The sequence below is a fragment of the Dendrobates tinctorius genome, unplaced genomic scaffold, assembly GCF_039654945.1.
Source record: "Dendrobates tinctorius isolate UK_male_01 unplaced genomic scaffold, ASM3965494v1 ptg000098l, whole genome shotgun sequence".
In the NCBI taxonomy this organism is placed as follows: domain Eukaryota; kingdom Metazoa; phylum Chordata; class Amphibia; order Anura; family Dendrobatidae; genus Dendrobates; species Dendrobates tinctorius.
This window is the reverse complement of record NW_027361766.1, coordinates 16,789,874-16,809,667: the sequence shown is the minus strand read 5'-3', so window position 1 is coordinate 16,809,667 and position 19,794 is coordinate 16,789,874. Positions and strand designations below refer to the sequence as shown.

The window sequence follows — 19,794 nt, the reverse complement described above, 5'->3', positions numbered from 1 at the left end:
AAATCGCGGGTTAACAGCAGCTCAGATTAGAGACCAGGTCAGTGCCACACAGAGTTCTAGCAGCAGACACATTTCTACAACTGATAAGGGGAGACTTTGTGCAGCAGGCCTTCATGGTAAAATAGCTGCTGGGAAACCACTGCTAAGGACAGGCAACAAGCAGAAGAGACTTGTTTGGGCTAAAGAACACAAGGAATGGACATTAGACCAATGGAAATCTGTGCTTTGGTCTGATGAGTCCAAATTTGAGATCTTTGGTTCCAACCACCGTGTCTTTGTGCGACGCAGAAAACGTGAACGGATGGACTCTACATGCCTGGTTCCCACCGTGAAGCATAGAGGATGTGTGATGGTGTGGGGGTGCTTTGCTGGTGACACTGTTGGGGATTTATTCAAAATTGAAGGCATACTGAACCAGCAGGGCTACCACAGCATCTTGCAGCGGCATACTATTCCATCCAGTTTTGCGTTTAGTTGGACCATCATTTATTTTTCAACAGGACAATGACCCCAAACCCACCTCCAGGTGGTGTAAAGGCCCCTTTACATTTAGCGATACACCAGCGATCCCGACCATGATATGACCTTGGTCAGGATCGCTGGTGCATCGCTAAATGGTCGCTAGTGAGCTGCCAAACAGGCAGATCTCACTAGCGATGCAGCAGCGCTCGCTCTTACCTTTCAGACACGGCGAGGGTGTCCGTCTTCCGCCTGCGTCCATGGCTCGCTCGTCGGCGCCAGCAGGAAGCCGACGACGAGAAATGGACCAGGCCGATCTCGCGCGATCAGCGATAGCCAGCGGGTGAGCCGGTCGGAGGTAAGTATCACATGTAGTGATATCGCTGCTGCGTCACAAAATCAGTGACGCTTTAGCGATATTGCTAACGATATCGCTATGTGTAAAGCCCCCTTAAGGGCTATTTGACCAAGAAGGAGAGTGATGGGGTGCTACGCCAGATGACCTGGCCTCCAGAGTCACCAGACCTGAACCCAATCGAGATGGTTTGGGGTGAGCTGGACCACAGAGTGAAGGCAAAAGGGCCAACAAGTGTTAAGCATCTCTGGGAACTCCTTCAAGACTGTTGGAAGACCATTTCCGGTGACTACCTCTTGAAGCTCATCAAGAGAGTGCCAAGAGTGTGCAAAGCAGTAATCAAAGCAAAAGGTGGCTACTTTGAATAGCCTAGAATATAAGACATATTTTCAGTTATTTCACACTTTTTTGTTTATTATATAATTCCACATGTGTTAAGTCATAGTTTTGATGCCTTCAGAGTGAACCTACAATTTTCATAGTCATGAAAATAAAGAAAACTCTTTGAATGAGAAGGTGTGTCCAAACTTTTGGTCTGTACTGGGTCGCACATTAGGCCTCTTTCACACATCAGTTTTTTGGCATCAGTTGCAATCCAGCAGTTTTGGAAAAAAATGGATCCGTTGCAGATTGTGAAAAACTGATGCGACGGATCCGTTTTTTTCTCTGGATCCGACTGCCCTACCTGGTAATAATTGGAGCATGCTCAGTTTAAAAAAACGGAATCAGTCACTGGATTCCGTCATTTAACGGACAGCGACGGATCCGGCGCCCATATGCTTCCATTATAGCCAACGACGGACGGCGCTGGATCTGTCACTGTCCGACGGAGACAAAAAACGTTACTTTGTCCGTCGTCTCCGCCCGACGGACACAAAATTTACGACGGATCCAGTGAACGACGGGCGAAACGTGAGGCCATCTGTCGCAATCCGTCAGTAATACAAGTCTATGAGAAAAAAAAAAAAAACGGATCCTGTGTCAGTCGCTGGATTCGTTTTTTTTTTTCTAAAAACGACGGATTGCGACTGATGGTAAAAAACTGGTGTGAAAGAGGCATTAGCTATTAACAGGAGCATGTGACCTTTGGAAACATAAGAAATGCAGGTTCCAGAATGCAAAGTTTTATAGAAAACAGATGAAAGGTAAAGAAGTACATCCCCAATGTCCTTTGATGTTTTCAAGTGGTAGATTGATGGAAACCTGCAATTAACTATTTAGTGCACTTCAATAACCCGGACCCTCACATTATCAGAAAAAAATATACAGATCTTGACTAAAAGACTATAGAAATGTAGTCTTTAATGCAGATAATAGGAAGCTTTGTACACAAGCTTAAAGGGAGTTTAAAGGAGATACAATTTATTTCTAAAATGGCTAGAACTGGTCAGACATTAAACTAAATGCTCCAATTCTGCCAGATACTCCTTGGCTGCTGGTCTCTACTTCTTGGTCCATGTTCACACAGGATGCCTTCTCGGCCAGTCCTATTGCTGAGCCAGGTCACCAATGCAGTCATTTATTGGTCGAGAGGGAATTTCCAACGTGACGAAAAGGAACCAGGAAGTGGAAACCAGGAAAGGTAGAAACAAGAGCTGTGGGGAATCGCTAAGGACGAGCCTTCTAGGAAATAATATTCTACTGAGAAGCGAAATATTCCACATTTTGTTTTAAAAAGGACATGCTACCTCAACGATAGCTGGATGTTTGTGCCCATATTCATTTTTTGCAGGACGTACCAAAATACAGATAAACTTGTAAAACTCGGTAGTAATATGTTGTTATGTCTGCATGTACTTTGTGTCGAGGCTGTGTTCCCACACTGTGGCCATGTTGTGGTTTCAGATGCAATTTTTACAAAAAGGTTTGGTCTAAACTGTAAATCAAAGTTGGCAATACAAATGCAGATTCATTTATCCCATCACAGCAGGCTCCATTGTGGCCTATTGGTGCAGTTAGGGAGGCCCTTATTCACATTCTAAATTTCTAAAGTCCAAATTTAGACTTCTGTGAAACAATGGCCCTTGATGTACAGACAGGCTGCAAGTCTCTCAACAGTTTCATTGATACTTATGAGGCTGCTGAGTTCGGGTTGGGAGACCCATGGCCAGTCCATACATCACAGTCTATACACGGACGTCTGGGTTTGGCCTAAGGCTACAGCTTACCTTTTCCAGGCAATTGCTGGTGGCAGTAGCTCGCACTAAAGGTACTTGCACATGGCGTCTTATAGATGCCGGCGTACTTACTGGAGTTTTTGCTATAGGAAAATGCCTCAGGAGAATTCCAGTAGGGTTTTCCTGACGAGAGCGTCTTCCAAACAGAAGCCGCCAGAAGAATGGATTGTTCACTTAGCTTAGCCATTCCCTGTCTTTTTAACTCTTAAGTGGTTAAAAGAAGCTGTGTGCACATACCAAAAGTTTTTTCCAGGACTAGGCCCCTTTCACACATCCGTATAAAACCAGTACAATTGTCGTTCAGCGTTTTGGATCAGTGTGTCGTCAAAAACCAGCATTGCAGTCACTGTCTCCACTCATGGATCCTGTGAATGGCGCACTGCACACGAGGGATGTGGAGTCGGTAAGCCAAACCTCCGACTCCACAATTTCCATGACACCGATGGGCTCAGACTCCAACTCTACAGCCCTGCTGCACACCATAATTCATCCATGGCTATATTTTATGGCCCGCCATTATTTACACAACCAAATGAAGATTAACACAGAATAATAAAAGTATTTTAATTGCCATTTCATGCAGTTTTTGATTTATCCAATGTAACCCAAAACTAATTTCAACATCCTCTGCCAAGGCAAGTTTCTTTGGTCAATTCATCAAAACGGACACTTGGCTTTCCAGTCTTGAACCGGGATGTGCTGGAGTAAGAAGGGACAAATTAATTAAAGACGCGTGCTTCTCTTAAAGGGAATCTGTCACCTGGTTTTGGCGGGCGATGAAAACTAGGTCGGTCCGGTCCGATGGGCGGTGTTCCCGATGTGTGTGTCGCCCCCCCATCCTTGGCTGCAGTTTTTTGAGGAATAGGAGTAGGTGTCCGCCATTTGTTGCGCGTGCGCTAAGCAAAATACTTCCGGGGCTTAGTTAACCGGCACATGCGCAGTCAGACTTTTTGGCTTTGCCCGCAGTTGGGCAAAGCATACTGCGCTTGCGCTAGCCAAGAATGCTTAGCGCACGCGCAACAAATGGCGGACACCTAATCCTATTCCTCAAAAAACTGCGGACGGCGGCCAGGGATGGGGAGGCGGCACACATAAGGAACACCGCCCATCAGACCGGACCGACCTCGTTTTCATCGCCTGCCAAAAACAGGTGACAGATTCCCTTTAATGAGTTTGGTGCATCCAAGTGTCGACATCAGAAACGTCCTCCGGTATTGACTGGAGTTAATTTCTTAGGTTACTTTTATGATTTAAGTTATAACAAAATATTGGCTGCGTCCAGCCATGTCCCAATTCACCCAAGTTCTGCAGCATAAAATACTAAGAGCCCAATTATCAAGCCTGACTTTTCATACATCATACAATGAGGTGTATTCAGGAGTAAGATACGCTGAATTCATTACATCTCAGTAGTGTGGTGTAGTGACCACTGTGTCCGCTAGGGGGGCGCTGTGTGAGTGGTCCAGGACAGGCGTAAAAGCATTTCCAGTGTCCTGATAGGAGTAGGATGCTGAATGATCGTAATGTATCTCAAGGTGGGTGGCCTTGAGATGAAGACTTGTGTATGTGTTGATCAGCAGTGATACTGCTGAGGTTCCATGTCAATGTCTTAGGGAAGTTTTCAGGTAGCTGGAGAGACTGGTGGGACCAGCTACCTACAAATCCACCCAGGGGTGTGTCTGAAAACGCTGGTAGTAAAAGACTATGTGAGTGTGAAGGACCTGTGATGAGGTCATAGCCATGTGACCCAGTGGGCGTGACTACGGACCATATAAGGTAGCCAGGGTAGGTCACATGAGTGAATGCTTAGACCCGGTTGGTCCGTTGTGGAAGGTCCCGCTGGAAGATGGGGCTTCCTGCCTGACAGCACATGAAGTGGCTGTGTGTAATGGCTGCTAGTGTCTGAGAGTTCCCAGGGGAGGGAATGAACGTCTGGAGTCTGAAGCAACCATGAGGTAACCCTGACGGGGTGAGATAACTGGGAGGCTGAAGAGCCTGAGTACTGGACATTGCGTAACCGGTGTGACCACAGGGATAACAGAGGGAAGCTCTGTAATGAACGCAATGCTATGGATATGAACTTTATGTTGCTGCTGTGGGTTTATGATGCCTGAATAAACCGCATGGACTGTTATTGTTTTATGGAAAACCCGTGCTGGATCTGATTTGGCTGCCAAGCAAGTTTCCCCAACCTTGAATGATAGCGCTAGCTTACAGTAGTGATCGCCACCTTGCGCCTCGTCAGAAATGTTACGCCAGCAGAGCAACATCTCTGGCGTAAGAAATGCTACCACTTTTGATTAATTTGATAGGTGGAAATAGTCACATCCAATCTCGTCCCCAGCTCTGCCTATGTTGGTGAAAACTCCAAAAGTTGCAAAATTTTGAGTGTAAACACTTTGCTGAAGAAGGGCCTTAAGTTAGAACATTGTAGGAGTTCTGACGCAAATGGTTTGATGAATCGACCCTTTATTTAAAACAATGCATTGCTCATATGTGCAAAGAGTGATTAGCACTGCAGCCTTGCAGCGCTGGGGTCCTGGGTCCAAATCCCACCAATCACAACATCTACAACGAGTTTGTATAGGTTTCCTCCAGGTTCTCCAGTTTCCTCCCACACTCCAAAGACATACTGATAGGGACTTTAGGTTGTGAACTTCATTGGGGACAGTGATTATGATGTCTGTACAGCGCTGTGGAATTAATGGTGAGTAAAGTAAACTCTACATAAACCTGGGTGGATGGAGGGGGGTTTAACTAAAAAACATGAGAATTCTGACATACAAGCCATGTGCTACATTAGGATTTTTAGACACTTTTTTGGTAGGCTAAAGCCAGACTCATGGTCTGAGTAAGGACTGATGTCAAGTCAAGTCTCCTGACCTGAAATCAACACCTTTATACAAGCTTATGAGGGCAGGCACAGAGGACCATAGATTCTCTTATCCAAGAGAATCGAGCCAATTAGGCAAATCATATGCTGATCAGACTTTGATCACAGTGTGATCTGATTTTTTTGGGCTGAGAAGATGGCGAAAAAAAAATCTCTATCTTTTCCATTCTGTAGGTCCTTGGAAATTGGGCTGCACTTAGATGTCATCCGAGGGCAATCCAATGTTTCCAACACAATCATTTACTTGTACGATCTGATATTCGGATCAAACTTGGACAAGCAGCAATTTTTTTTCCCCCCAGATACACTGTCTAAGGTCAGGTTAATATTGCGTTAGTGCAGTCCGTTCAACGTATGCGTTAAGCAGACTGCGCTATCGCAACTGTCTTTTTAGTATCGTGTTATGCGATCCCACTAGCGCAGATGCTTCATCTGCGCTAGCAGTGACGGACCCTCGGACGCTGCAGACCGCGTCCGGGGGTCCTTCAAAGAATGACGGCATATCGCTAACGCATGCCGATTATGACATGCGCTCGTCTTTTGCAGTCTATGGGTGCGTTAACACATCTGTTACAGTAGCGTTAATGCCGCTATGTAATGGATGCGCTGAACGCACCCCCTTAACGCAATATGAACCCAGCCTAAAGCCGCAGACAGAATGCTGTATTACTCGCACGAGGATTACATCACATTCCTCAGACTGGCAGTCTCCTCTCCTGAGCGTGACAGTTCCATAGAAATAAATGCTGTCATGCTTCCGGTCAGCAGAGCAGACGGCCAGTCCAGGGATGCAATGTGATGCGCGAGTTACACAGCCATCTGACTGCGCCCTTTGTTGGATCGCTTTCGGACTGAACAGAAGCTCGTCACACCTGCCCTAAAGGTTGTGGAGTTTGGTTCTGGACATTGCAGGCCATACTTCAGCGTTTGATATGTAAATCCAGACTACGCAAGTTAGCAAAATACTTGACATTTACTATAAACTTGGCACAGTTATTTGGGAATAAAAGATGGAGCTAAGGCTATGCGCACAGGGTGTTTTTCGATATATTTTTTGAGCACAAACTTTCCAAATCTCAACGCTCAAATAAGAAATTGCGTTTCTGCTACAAAAATGTAACGAAAAGCCTCCGTTTGCACATAACCTAAGGGTGTGTGCCCACGATCAGGAAATGCTGCGGGTTTGACGCTGAATATTTATGCCACATCAAACCCGCTGCGGCCAAATGTGACAGCATAGTGGATGGAATTCCTAGAAATCCCATGTCCACTATGCGTGCATGTGCGCCTGCGGATCACCCTCAGAGACGGACATGCAGCGTGGCAATTTCTCGTGCAGAGACGCGCGTATCCGCAACAGAAATTACATCAATAGAAATGTATTGGACGCGGTAAATCCGCATGGTTCAGTGATCACATGTGGATTCACCTACGTTCAATAGACAGCAGCACTTTGGACGCAGCGAACATACACTGATCCGGAATTTGCAGCGCTTTGGATCTAAGAGTGTGTTCAGACTCAGATTTTGGAGCAGAAACTCTCTAAAAACCCACATTTTGATTGGAGAGATTCTGCTCCAAAACCTTTTGAAAAAAAAAAAAAAGATTCAGTGTGAACACACCCCAAAAGTAAGATAAGATGATAAATTTGGTGCATTTTTAGACTATCACCCAGCATAGGTCACTGAAAAAGTTGGGACATTTTAAGCCTCTGTAGTCTATTTGCTACCTGGTCCTTTGTGTAGGGACTGTGTTTTTGCACGCTGCATACACATACATAGATCCAGTTCTGTGCATAAAGTATGACCTTACAGGCTTCTGTATGGACTTAGAACCAATAGAGACCAAAAAGAGTCAGGAGGTCCTGATGAAGCCGCATTTGTAGGCCGTGAAACGTGCGTCGAGGGCATTTTAACCCCCATCTCTGCATACACTGACTGGTAATATACCATCATAATTATGGCTAATTCTCTACTAGTTAGAATATAGTAGGAGTGTGTTAGAGCTACCATTTATCCATAGGTTAATATGGGGTTTTTCTTTGGCTAAAGAGAGTGTCATTACTATTTTACTGTGTATTCATTCATTATTGACATATAACTGTCCGTGTCTGTCAGCCATTGACCTAACTTGTGACCATTCATATATTTTGAATTATGTACGCCTAAAGAAGTGGGGTAATTAGATCTTTTTGCTGCTTCTGCTGTCTGTTGATTGGTATTTGTTGTCTATTTATGTGGTTACCTACGTACATATACAATTATGTGTAATATTTATTAATAAATACTTTTTCATTTAATATATTTGGATCCCAGTACTCTTTTTGCTCTCTATTTGTTCAATGTGTGTTATATGAGGGGTTGAACTTATTTTAGAGGATTAATATATGTCCAATATTCGGCATGGACTTGTCTGTTTATGTAAACACACTATATCCATCTAGTTATAACTAATTTCCCAATAATCCACACCAGCAGAATGTTTGTTTAAGGGATCGTGATCATTTGCAAGAAAAACGGAAGAGTGAAAAATTGGATTGCACACTGACCATATTTAATCCATGAGTCTGCTATTTTTTTCCACTCAAATCGGGCGGAGAAAAACAAAAAAAAAAAACAAAACAAAAAAAAAAAAAAAAAAGTACAGCACCCATGTCCTTGAAAACCCGATATTTCATCTGCCGCATGCAGTAAAATCACAGCGTGACCAGACAAAATAGAATACATAATATATACATATACAGGGTGGGCTATTTATTCCATTGATAAGAATGGCCTCATTATATTTGTACCCCATATTCCACACCATACCATCAATTATGGGTGTCAGGTCCGAGCATTCCTACATGAACAGTTTCTTGGAAAGTGGATTGTTGAATGGCCACCAAGGTCTCCCGATCTGACCCCCTTAGACTTTTATCTTTGGGGTCATCTGAAGGCAATTATCTATGCTGTGAAGATACAAGATGTGCAGCATCTGAAACAGCTGATACTGGAAGCCTGTGCTAGCATTTCTTCTGCGGTGTTGCTATCAGTGTGTCAAGAGTGGGAGAAGAGGGTTGTATTGACAATCCAACACAATGGGCAGCACTTTGAACACATTTTATAAGTGGTCATAAACTTTGACTCATGAAAGAATAAAGTTACATTAAAACCAGGCACACCATTGTTTTTCTTTTGAAATTCTCAAAAAGTCTGATGTGTCACATGCCCCACTTCCCATTGGAAAAAATGGAAAAAATAAAGTTGGATCCAAAATGATCAACTTCAAAATGGCTGCCATGGTCACCACCCATCTTGAAAAGTTTTCTCCTTCCATATACTAATGTGTCACAAGCAGGAAGTTGATATCACCAACCATTCCCATTCTATTTAAGTGTATCCATATAAATGGCCAAATGTGTGTGTGTATTCATACACACACACAGAATAGATACTAGTATATAGATGTCAGTGACACATAATTAGTGCTTGTTTAGATTACTGTACATGTATTTAATTACTAAATAAATTATTTTCCAAAAAAACGAGGCCGAGTGGACAGGTGGTGTTTATACCCTGGGAAGGGGGTAATACCCACCGAGCTTCCCAGGCTATTAATATACTGGTTAGTAAACCAGGAGACCCTCCAAAAAATGACATAGGGTCCCCCTATAATTAATAAACAGCATATACTAGGCAGACAGCTGCAGGCAGATATTAATAGCCTAGGAAGGGACCATGCATATTGGCCCCCTCCCAGACTAAAAACATCAGCTCTCAGGCATCACAGAAATGGTGCATCCATAAGATGCACCAAATCTGACACTTAGCTTCACTCTTCACAATTGTCCTGGTGTGGTGGCAAATGGGGTAATAGTCAGGGGGGGGGGGTTGATGTCACTTTTATATTTTCAGGTGACATCAATCCCTGAGGTTAGTAATAGAGAGGAGTCTATAAATGACACACACTCCTTTATGGGCTCCAAATTAATCAAAAGCACTCGCTTTATGCTCAATCCACTGAAGCCAATGCCCCCCTGCTGCGTCTTTCAGAAATCTCGTGCACACACCTTGGTTTTTTTGTCATCAGTATTTTCTGTACAATAGAGCATGTTACTTTTTCATGTTTTTTTCACCCATTGAGATGAATGGGTGGTGAAAAAAACGCTGAAAATCACCAGCAAAAATGCATGTATCAGGTTTTGCTGCATTTTAGGTGCCAAAACCTGATTCTGTAGAATAGGACTTTTTTTTTGCACTAAACTTTATCAGCATGCACAAAGACAAATCTAGCATGCCAAAACCACAGCAAAAATGAACAAAAATGCAAGAAAAACCTACTTTTTTTGCAGCTTCTTTCCTGCCATGAGATCAGGTTCTGCTGCAGAAAAAAATGCTGAAAAAACACGTATATTGAACTTACCTTTAAAATAATAAACAACCATATTCCTCACCTGTCCGCCAAGATAATATTCCAGTAGGCCTATGAAACGTCTACTACATCTATCTGACAGGCTGCATTGTGGCATGATGTGACCATACAGCCTGTCATCCAGCAGAGACACTGAGCTGCGCATGCTAGCTCAGCGTCTCACAGTGACGTGGTAAAGTTGAGCGGTGTTCATATTCAATGAACTCATTTGACTGGGTTTTGGCTTACACATACTGAGGTAAAAAACTCACCAAATACGGAACGTGTGAACGCGGCCTCACTGCCTTACTGGAAGTAAACCCAATCCAAAGAGAAATAGAAAGTCCTAAACTGCAGAACATACCATGGGTATTATACCATGAGCACAACACTACGTGGACAGTATACTATAAGGACACCACTACATGGATAGTATAATAACAAGAGAGAATAGTGGTGAACAGAGGTATATACATCATATGGGATGGAGAAATATATACCAAGCTATATCACAGGGTAACCAACATCCCATAAAAATAAATACGGAGGACTGTACGAAGACCGGTTGTCAAAACAATAAGTAAAGAGGAGGAATAAATCCAGAAAAAACAACCAATGGTCTATAGCGTAAAATTGCTTTATTACTGGAGAAGCAAGGGACAGTAAAACAAGTAGGACGCCAGTAACCCACCAAAAAATACAGGGGCACAGTGGACTATGAATGCCTAATAATATGTATGGCTTAGTTATATATAACATAGGTAAATGTAGATGGTAAACAGCCCATTACAAAAACAATTGAGACCAACAGGGGTATGTAGCCACAGATTCACAGTAGATAACACGTCAGACAAAATTCAAGACGCATAATGCATGATACAGGCACAAGCATATCACCTGGTAACGGCAAGTGCAGGCACACAGAGGGTCCCTGTGCCCGCCCCAATGTGCGTTTCGGAACTCATTCGTCAGGGGACACCCCTGTATTTTTTGGTGGGTTACTGGCGTCCTACATGTTTTACTGTCCCTTGCCTCTCCACTAATAAAGCAATTTTACGCTATAGACCATTGGTTGTTTTTTCTGGATTTATTCCTCCCCTCTTTATGGATATTATACTATAAGCACAACACTACGTGGATATTATGCTATGAGCACAACACTACGCGGATATTATGCTATGAGCACAACACTACGCGGATATTATGCTATGAGCACAACACTACGCGGATATTATGCTATGAGCACAACACTACGCGGATATTATGCTATGAGCACAACACTACGCGGATATTATGCTATGAGCACAACACTACGCGGATATTATGCTATGAGCACAGCACTACGCGGATATTATGCTATGAGCACAGCACTACGCGGATATTATGCTATGAGCACAGCACTACGCGGATATTATGCTATGAGCACAGCACTACGCGGATATTATGCTATGAGCACAGCACTACGCGGATATTATGCTATGAGCACAGCACTACGCGGATATTATGCTATGAGCACAGCACTACGCGGATATTATACTATGAGCACAGCACTACGCGGATATTATACTATGAGCACAGCACTACGCGGATATTATACTATGAGCACAGCACTACGCGGATATTATACTATGAGCACAGCACTACGCGGATATTATACTATGAGCACAGCACTACACGGATAGTATACTATGAGCACAGCACTACACGGATAGTATACTATGAGCACAGCACTACACGGATAGTATACTATGAGCACAGCACTACACGGATAGTATACTATGAGCACAGCACTACACGGATAGTATACTATGAGCACAGCACTACACGGATAGTATACTAAGAGCACAGCACTACACGGATAGTATACTAAGAGCACAACACTACACGGATAGTATACTAAGAGCACAACACTGCATGGATAGTATACTATGAGCACAGCACTACACGGATATTATACTATGAGCACAGCACTACATGGATATTATACTATGAGCACAGCACTACATGGATAGTATTCTAAGAGCACAACACTACATGGATAGTATACTAAGAGCACAACACTGCATGGATAGTATACTAAGAGCACAGCACTACATGGATAGTATACTAAGAGCACAACACTATACGGATATTATACTATATGGGTAGACATAATAAACAAGTGCTGCGCAGGCAGATCCGCTGCTGGGAAACCGTCCAGCACGTGATCGGGGCACACCTGTCCGTAATCAATAGAGCGTCCGAGCAGTAAACAATGTAACGATCAGCAGAAGTTGCACCGAAACCACAATATGGCAGCTGATCGGTAACAGGGCGCGATCCCAGCAGAGCACGAGCAGGAAATGCAGCGTCTTACCTCCACCTGCCTCCTCCACAGCGCAGAGCTCCGGCTGTGAGCGATGTGCTGGCACTGGGGAAGCAGTGAGGAGCCCCCCGGATCCGACCCCCGCCTGCCTCCTCCCTGCTGTTCCTGTGCTAATGAGTGCGCTCCCCTTCCTGCCGGCCGCCTGGCTCAGGTATGTCTGACGTCACTTGGCTCAGGGCTACAGGACACACCTAGCAGTGAGGCGGCCTGTGCTGCCAGCCGCTTGTTCCTCACAGCATGAGTCAGGGCACGGCGCTCAGCAGGCGGCACAGCGCCCCTCCACTGTGTGGAAACGAGCCTGCAGGTGATGGCGACTGATCGCCTCCATACACTGCTGTCAGGGTGTGATTACAGACTGGTGGAGCTGAGGGCATCTCCCAGGACATTGCTGGACACTGGCTTCTCTAGGAAGCGCATGTTTCCACCACTGATCAGCTGCAAACTCTGCTGGTGTGATGTGGACTTCCTGCCCATCCATTTCTCCCTTCTCTGTGAACCTCTGCCAACTAAATTCCCAATGGTTATATGGCGCCAGCATAGTCCAAAGTGCTGTCCACAGATCATTACTGATATGGAAGCAGTGTCATTTTCTTACTTGACGTCACCACCCAGACCAGTCAGTATGTTTGGGAAGAAATCCATATAATCAGTGGGAGAAACCCTATGGCATTAATGTGAGGCCAATATTCCGCTGTGCCGCTGACGGAGCCATCCACTTCAGTTATGCAAGCAGAGCATGTTTGATCTTCGTTGTGGTGCCCATCTTTTTAGTGAGATATAATAGTGTGGAGGGCTGTGTGTGTCTCTATCCGGTGATGCCCATCTTTGTAGCCGGACTCAGTAGTGTAGTGCCAGTATACGACCCTCTAGCGGTGTCTGTCATAGAATGGTAGAGTTGGAAGGGACCTCCTGGGCCATCTGGTGCAACCCCCTGCTCAAAGCAGGATTCACTAAATCATCCCAGAGAGATGTATGTCCAGCCTCAGTTTGAAGACTTCCATTGAAGAATTTCCGACCTCACGTGGCAGCCTGTTCCACTCATTGATCACTCTTAGGCTAAGTTCACACGTACCGGAACTCTCGCGGAAATTACCGCGAGAATTCCGGAATTCCATTAAGCGGGAAAATCGCATTTTAAATTCCCGCGATTTTCCCGTGGAAAAACCAGCATTTTGCAAGCGTATTTAGCTTGCAAAATGCTATCGTTTTCCAAGCGATCTGTAGCATCGCTTGGAGAACTGATTGACAGGTTGGTCACACTCGTCAAACATAGTGTTTGACGAGTGTGACCAACTTTTTACTACTGAGGCCGCCTACGCGGCATCAGTAGTAAAAGATAGGATGTAAAAAATAATAAAAAATGATGTTATTCTTAACCTCCGACGTCCCGCGCAGCCGTTCCCAGTAATCCTTTGCGAAAATGCCCGCGATGACGTCTCGCAAATGACCGCAAGACTTCGCGATCCCGCGAGAACGGACGCCATCACGGGCATTTTAGCAAAGGATTACTGGGAACGAGAGCGTGGAGAGAAGCGGGAAGGCTGCGCAGGATGTCGGAAGGTGAGAATAACAATATTTTTTATTTTAAATTCTATTTTTTACAGGGATATGGTACCCAGAGCCCGGAGGACAGTCTCCTCTCCTCCAGACCGTGGGTACCATCCGCAAATGTTCTGCTTACTTTCCGCATGGTGTGCACAGCCACATGCAGGAAGTAAGCGGAACAATGCATTCCTATGGGTGCGGGATCGCCGCGATTCCGCAAAATTAATGAGCATGCTGCAGTTTTTACCGCGAAGCGATTCCGCCGCGGTAAAAACCGCAGCATTAGCACAGCATTGTGGAATCCAATAGGAATGCATGGGATGCTTATTTTTCGCGTTTTCGCGGCAAAATCGCGCGGTTAAAACCGCCGCGGAAACGCGAAAAAAACGCCACGTGTGAACTCAGCCTTACTGTCAAAAAGTTTTTTCTAATATCTAAGGCTAGTTTCACACTAGCGTTTCCTGGAGCTGCAGAGGGATGCACATGGCCGCACCTCCTCCGGTCAGCTCCTCCTATGGGCATAATGCACTGCATGCGACCTGCGTACCCTATCTTTAGCATTGGGTACGCAAGCCGTGCGCAGGTATGCGTTTGCCGGCGCATGCGTCCTTTTTGACGGTGCGCCGATCGCACCAAAATGCAACACGGTGCGTTTGGCGCAGGTCGGCACACCCTCAAAAGGACGCATGCGCCGGCAAACGCATACCTACGCACGGCCTGCGTATCCAATGCTAAAGGTAGGGTATGCAGGTCGCATGCAGCGTCATGCGCCAATATGCGGAGCTGACCGGAGGAGGTGTGGCTGTGGGCGGAGCTTCACTCCGGCCGGGCGCATCCCTCCGCAGCTCCAGGAAACGCTAGTGTGAAACTACCCTAATCTGTATCTCCTCCCATTCAGTTTCAGCCCATTGCTTCTAGTCTTTCCTTGTGCAAATGAGAATAAAGTTGATCCTTCTACAATGTGACAGCCCTTGAGATATTTGTAGACAGCTATTAAGTCTCCTCTCAGTCTTCTTTTTTGCAAACTAAACATTCCCAAATCCTGCAACCTTTCCTCATAAGACAGGGTTTGCAGACCGGTCACCATTCTGGTCGCTCTTTTCTGAACTTGCTCCAGTTTGTTGATGTCTTTTTTAAAATGTGGCGCCCAAAACTGGACACAATATTCCAGATGAGGTCTGACCAAGGAGAAATAGAGGGGGAAAAATGACTTCACGTGATCTAGACTCTATTAATACATCCTAGAATTGCATTTGCTTTTTTTTCGGCGGCATCACACTGTTGACTCATGTTTAGTTTATGATTTATTAGTATACTCAAGTCTTTTTTACATGTGCTGTTGTTTAGCCCTATTCCTCCCATTCTGTATATGCTTTTTTCATTTTTATTGCCCAGATGTTACTTTGCATTTTTCCCTGTTAAAAACCATTCTGTTAGTTGCTGACCACAGCTCCAGTTTATTTATATCTTTTTGAATCCTCTCTTCTCTAGTATTAGCTATCCCTCCTAGCTTTGTATCATCAGCAAATTGAATTGGTGTACCCTCAATTCCTTCATCTAAGGCCATGTGCACACATTGAGTATTTGGTGAGTTTTTTTACCCCGGTATTTGTAAGCCAAAACCAGGAGTGAAACGGATAGAGGAAAAGCATAATAGAAATGCGTCACCACTTCTGCATTTTTCACCCACTCCTGGTTTTGTCTTACAAATACTGAGGTAAAAAACTCACCAAATACTGAATGTATACATGTGGCCTAAATAATTGATAAAGATGTTGAACAGCACAGGGCCCAGGACAGAGCCCTGTGGTACGCCACTTGGGACATTCTTCCAACTGGATGTGCAGCCATTTGCGACCACTTTGGGTCCGAGATCACTGTCTTTTTTGCCAGACTAATGCAGTAAACTATGTTTGACCCTCTGTCTGGCAGTGCCCATCTTTTTAGCCATATACAGTAGTGCAGTAGGCAATGTTTGACTGTCTTCCTGGTGACGTCTTTTCAATTGGGCACAGTAACATCTGGCTAAAAGATGGACACCGCCAGATAAAGATAAAATGAAATTCATCGTTTCATATTTTAGGCTCATTTTGCCTAACTGGATTCAGTGGCTTTACCAGGGGCATGTCGGAATCCAGCTATTTTGGGGACTCAGACAAGCTCCTGACTAAATCATGAACTTTGATATAGACGTGATGAAAACCCGGCCTAACAATGTTGACTTGTTATACACTGGACCACAGCAGCCACGTCTAAAGGCCACCAGACCTGCCAGATAATTGTTCAGGTTCTTGAGCTGCTTTTAGGCTGGAGTCACACATAGCGACTCACCAGCGATCCTGACAACGATATCAATATGTCAGGATCGCTGGTGAATCTCTATGTGATCGCTGGTGAGCTGTCAAACAGACAGCTTCACCAGCGATCATCACAGTGACGCCCGGCGTCGCTGTGCACATTAGTGGGTCGCCCCTCACACCCAGGGCAGTGGGGTACTCGGTACCAGGCCGGTGTCAGGGGGAATGTGTGTCACAGCAGCGGTGACCCGGTCCGTGTCCCTGGTCGCCCAATATCAATGGCGGTGATGTTAATGGTGTAATAGTTTATTTGGATAGTTCGTGACGCCACCCGTGGTGTTTGGCAAGTAAGATGTTGAGCCAACGCTGCGTGCAGATCCACTGGGACTGATGGTGTGGTGCAGCAAAGATGGTGTAGCTCCCCACAGGTGGAGCTGTAGTCCCAGGGCAGTGTAGGTGCAATGGACGAGGAGAGGCGCAGAATGGTATAGATGTTGTTACCCAGATGTAGCGGTGCTGGAATAACTGGAGGACACCAGAGTATGCGGTTCCAAAGCTTTACTCACTGTTTGCAGTTCACACAACTGCCTGCCTCCGCACCGTGTTCTTCAGGTCAGGGCCCCAGCCAACCTCCAGGCAGGATAGGATTCTCCCCTCCACAGTCCGCCAATATGTACCTTACTGAACGACTCCTCCAATGCGCATTTAGGTGCGAAGCACTACAGTACTTAGTTACCCTGGAATGCCTCTCTATAAGTGTACCTAGTCTTTACTTGTATGACAGACAGCTGTAGCCTGCTTCTGGGACTCCTCTCTGCGTCCCGGCTCTCTATTCAGTTGCTGTTGTGTCCCAAGTCTATGATGGGAGTAAGGCGTTAGTGGCTCACTACTCCTCCGATGTCTGTTGCCGGACATAAAGATCCAATCAACCTCCGGGACCGGGCCCCGGCCTTTGCGCTCTCTGGACTGGAAGGGTTCTCTATATTTCTTCAACTGCTTCCCACCGTCCTTCTATTCTCCTTTGTTCCGATCTGTTCTATCTCTCTTATGGAATCTGTAGTCTCCAGTCTACGTCTCTTTCCTTCTGTTCCTTTCCCGTGCCAGCTGGCTCAGGTCACTGAGGCAGCTGCAGCACTCCCTCCATCCCTCTTCCAGGGATCCTCACTCCTGTCTAAGTGACTTCCTTCTCTGGGACTCACCCCAGACTGACCTCCTGTCAGACTGACCTACTGACTGACTTGAAATCCTACACCTTCCCTATCTTTTATAGCTAACTCCACCCGCCTCCCCAGCACCTCTCGTGTTACGAAGCCAGGGACCACAAAAGGCACCCTATGACCTTTCCAGCATAAAGCATGGATGGGTCCCTGCTGAACTATCCTGTGTGTGGGGTGCAGGTGTTGGAATGCGAAAGGGAGTTCCCACCCTACCTGGACGGTGGGGTACCACACCTTAGGAGAAGGTGCAGTACCTCTGTGGCGACTGAAGCCTCAGGGGCGCCACATTAGTAACCAGCGTGCTGATGCAGGAAGCTGGTAACTAACGTACACATCGGGTATCCATGGGACGTGCGTCCCTAGATACCCGATGTGTACGTTAGTTACCAGCTCCCTGCATCAGCGCGCTGGTAACTAACATACACATTGGGTATCTAAGGGATACCCGCACGTCCCTTGGATACCCGATGTGTACATTAGTTACCAGCTGATCGCTGGTCTCCCGCCTGTCACACGCAGCGATGCGTGGTGGCCAGCGGGAGACCAGCGACCAAAAAAAAGTCCTGGCCTTTCCTGCAGCGATCAGCGATACCGGCAGGGGGGCCGGTCGCTGATCGCTGTCACACACAGCGATCTCGCTGGTGAGATCGCTGTTGTGTCACAAAAATTGTGACTCAGCAGCAATCTCGCTAGCGAGATCGCTATGTGTGACGGGGCCTTTACTCATTACTACAATGCATATTCTTTGCAGTGGTCGCTTATGTTTATTTTAATGTGGAAATTCTCATACAATCATACATGGCCAATGTAGGCTCAGTGCAGGTGTGTCTTGACCTTTCAGAGGTTGTATAGGCTGGAAAAATTTTGTATGTCTCTGAAGGAAAGCTTCAACGTACATTATGTTACTATAATGGCAGAGAAAGCCATATGTTGCCCTTAGGGACCCATTGTAAGATAAGCAGTATACTGCATGCTAATTTTCTTTTTTGCTCTCTGTATAGGAAAGCTCAGTCTGCTTTGTTTTCCTATACAGTTAAAGTATAGTGATGCCTTCTCCCTGACAAAGGCCTACAGAACTCTTTTTGCTCTCTTGTGGATTCATCAAGATTTTTTTCGCTTATCTTGATAAGGGAACATGTAGGAGTCAGACACTCATGAATCATTGATGGGCATAAGTAACATTCATTTCTGGCATAAGTAACAGTAATGCTGGAGATACTCATGAATTAAACAAGTTGTGGTGTCACTTGCCACTGTGCCTCATTTTACCCCAGCTGCACCAAAAGAAACAAGTGTGAAAACACCAAAAGATGCAACATTTTTGCATAACTCTGTGTTGTTCAAAAAGTTTGCAACTTTTCAAATCTGTTTATGCCAGTCATGGTGGAAAGTGTTGGCACCCTTGAAATTGTTCCAGAAAATTTGTTCTACACATGTTTATCTCCTTTGTGTGTATTGAAACAACACAAAAAAGAGGGTGAAAAAAAGGCAAATTGGACATAATTTCACACACAACCCCCAAAATGGGTCTGACAAAACTCTGCGTAAACAATGTGACACTTGTTCAAACGCACCCGTGGCCAGTAACAGGTATGGGCAAAATGAAAATCACGCCTTAAACCAGATAAAAAGGGGAGAAGTTGATTCAATCTTTGCATTGTGTGTCTGTGTGTGCCACACTAAGCATGGGGAACAGAAAGAGGGGAAGATAACTGTCTGAGGAGTTGACAACCAAAATTGTTAAAAATTATTAACAGTCTCAAGGTTACAAGTCCATCTCCAGAGATGTTGAAGTACTTTTGTACATGGTGCGCAACATAAGAAGTTTTCAACCCATGGCACTGTAGATAATCTCCCTGGACGTGGATGACAGAGAAATATTGATGAAAGGTTGCAACGCAAGAGTGGTCCAAAATTCAGGTTCAGAGATGTAAGAAGCTTGTTCATGGCTATAGGAAGCAAGTGATTGTAGTTATTTATTCCAAAGGATATGCAACCAAATATTAAGTTGAGGGTGCCAACAAGTTTGTCCATCCAATTTTTGGGGTTTGTGGGAAATTTTGTCCAAATTGCCTTTTTTTTTCTTTTTCCCAT

The 19,794-nt window shown here is 45.2% G+C and overlaps 1 protein-coding gene across 2 annotated transcripts in view; it reads right to left on the bottom strand.

The window, feature by feature from the left end:
- Positions 1-13,067, bottom strand: part of IRF6 (interferon regulatory factor 6) — a 33,574-nt gene extending 20,507 nt beyond the window's left edge. Inside the window, exon 1 of one of the 2 annotated variants that reach the window (XM_073587128.1) lies at positions 12,633-13,067. The gene's annotated coding sequence lies outside the window, so the exon portion shown is untranslated. Of the gene's footprint in view, positions 1-12,494; positions 12,518-12,632 lie in introns of those variants that run through there. The other variant, XM_073587129.1, reaches the window with a different exon arrangement.
- Positions 13,068-19,794: the final 6,727 nt, after the last annotated feature.